The sequence below is a fragment of the Apium graveolens genome, chromosome 5 (genome assembly GCF_009905375.1).
Source record: "Apium graveolens cultivar Ventura chromosome 5, ASM990537v1, whole genome shotgun sequence".
Classification (NCBI taxonomy): Eukaryota; Viridiplantae; Streptophyta; class Magnoliopsida; order Apiales; family Apiaceae; genus Apium; species Apium graveolens.
Window position 1 is genome coordinate 85,536,759 of NC_133651.1, and position 2,924 is coordinate 85,539,682.

Consider the following 2,924-nt stretch of genomic DNA (forward strand, 5'->3'; position numbering starts at 1 on the left):
TTCAGATTGAACAAACTAATAAAAGAAAAGGGATGATGAAAATCTCACTTCATTGTGGCACTGCAGTCTCCATTTAGTAGACATGGAGAGAGGGCTGCAAATTTGCTAGGAATGGTACACACAGATGTATATGGACCAATGTCTACGCAAGCCATGGGTGGATTTTCATACTTCATTACTTTCATAGATGATAGATCTGGATTCAGATATGTGTTTGATGAAACACAAGTCTGAGGCCTTTGAAAAGTTCAAAGAATATAAGTATGAAGTGGAGAAACAACCAAACATAGTATTATAACTCTTCGATCAGATCGAGGTGGTGAATACTTTAATGGAGTGTTTCTAGATTATCTCAAAGTAAATGGTATAGTCTCCCAGTGGACTCCTCCAGATTGGTATCTGAAAGGAGAAATCAAACTTTGTTAGACATAGTTCGGTCCATGATGAGCTATGCAAATCTTCCAGTATTCATATGGGGTTATGCATTGGAAACCTCAGCATATTTACTGAATATGGTGCCTTCCAAAATGTGTTCCTCAAAATTCGTATGAGATATAGAAAGAAAGGAAACCGAGTCTTAAACACGTTAAGATTTGGGGATGTCTAGCTTATGTCAAGTAAGTTGACCCAGATAAGCTGGAATATCGATCCGTAAAATGTAGTTTTGTGGGATATCCTAAAGAGACTTTAGGGTATTACTTTTACACCGATCATCGGGTGTTTGTCTCCAGACATGCTACCTTCTTGGAATAGGAGTTTATCCTTGAAGGAAATAGTGGGAGCAAAATTGAACTTGATGAAGTTCAAGAAGCACAAACTACAACAGATCGAGTGGAAACACCTGTTCTGACTGAACAACCTTTTGTGGAACAGCCCATTCATAGATCAGGGAGAGTGTGTCGCCAACCTGAGAGGTATTATGGCCTTGTCATTGAGAATGACAATGAGTTGTCGATCATTGATGATGACGACCCTGTAACCTATAATGAGGCTATGAGTAGTGTTGACTCAGAGAAATGGCATAGTGCCATGAAATCCGGAATGGAATCTATATATACGGTATACGAAAGAATGATTAGAGCAGATGGCTAGGTGGAGACCTTTAAGGCCAGGCTTTTGGGAAAAGGATTCAGACAAAGGCAATGGATTGACTTTGATGAAACTTTTTACCTATAGCCCTGTTAAAATCAGTTCGGATTTTGCTTGCGATTGCTGCTTACTATGACTATGAGATCTGGCATATAGCCAAATGGTTTTCTTTCCAGGGAAATGAAAACCTAGTGTGTAAGCTGCTGCGAACCATATGTGGTTTAAAGCAAGCTTCTCGAAAGATGGAACATTCGTTTTGATGAGACAATCAAAGAGTTTGATTTTATCAAAAACGTAGATGAACCATGCGTCTACAAAAGGGATAATGGGAGCGCGATAACATTTCTTATATTGTATTGAATTAGAGTTGACACACATAACAACATAGCAGACCCACTCACAAAGCTACTTTATGAAAGTTACTTTGATCGTCATAAAGACAAGATGGGTATTAGATACCAGAGTGATTGGCTTTAGTACAAGTGGGAGATTAAAAGGAATATGTCCTAAGTCCAATCATGTATTAGGATTTAGGAATAACTTTTATGTAATATGTTTTTGATTTCATTGATATTAATAAAAGACTTGTTTTGTTTTTATTACGGGCTTTATCTATTTAAGTGTTTAAATAAGATATACCATAGTTTAGAGTCAAGCTTTTTATGGATTATGATGAGATCATAATAGTGAGACCTAAAAGATGATAACTCTAAACTTAAATAGTTCCTGGTCGTAGGATTACTAACTGGTAATTAATAATACGCAAAGATCGGTACATACTATGCTTGCTTCATTATGAAGGATGTCTATTCTCATAGACATTTGTGTGGTGACACTATAGCTAGTATGTAGGTGCTTATTATAGAATAAGTTCACTGAACATGACTCGCCCAGCTGAACAGCTGATGGAGTTCACTCACGTGTCAGCAGTTGTTCACATAGTGATAGCTGTACAAGTATCCTTAGACTTGAGGTCATCATAGTCATCTTGTGTACACTGAACTATGCTTTGGTTTAGTTCTTAGTCTCCAGGGACAATTATTAGGGCTCTACTGGGTATAGGAATTTGTACACGAAGATAGTGTATGATCAATAAAGGATCTACCCCTTCCAGTGAAGGAAGCGAATGTTTAAGGCTGATCCACTTATGCTATTTCAGGAATCTCTGGCCAGAGTGAATGAAATTAGAAAGGAGTTTCTAATTTGCATAGAACTAAGCATAGTAAATGGTAAGCAAGTGATTGAATTAGATAGGTTTGACACGAGATTCATGCCTTGTATTTAATCGGGACATTGTAGGGTAGAAGAAGTTTATTGTACGGTAACTATTCACTGCATAGGTTCTTGGTATTTTAAGCAGTAAATTCATATTATCCGGATAGTCGCGATATGCTGAGAAGTATCCCTCACGATGTAGAATAAATGTGATTAATTAATTAATCATATTTAATAAATTAGAGAATTTATATAAATAATGATAAAATAGTTTATTATTATTTATTTCTACTACCGGCTTAATATTGAACCTACGGGGTCACATCATAAAAAGAGAATGATTTAATGGTGGAGGAATTAATTAATAATGGCTAATAATTATTTATTTGTGAATAAATAATGAATTGGCAAATTTAATAATTAATTAAATGAGATTTAATTGATTATAAATTAATTAAGAAAAGTTCTTAATATTATTAATTAAAGGATTTAATTTTTGGAAATTAAATCAAGAGAGATAATTATTTCTAAAGTGTTTAGAAAAAGGATTAATAATTAAAAGGTGTTTTAATTATTAATGAGAATAATAAATGGGATAATAATAATATTATGGGAAAATT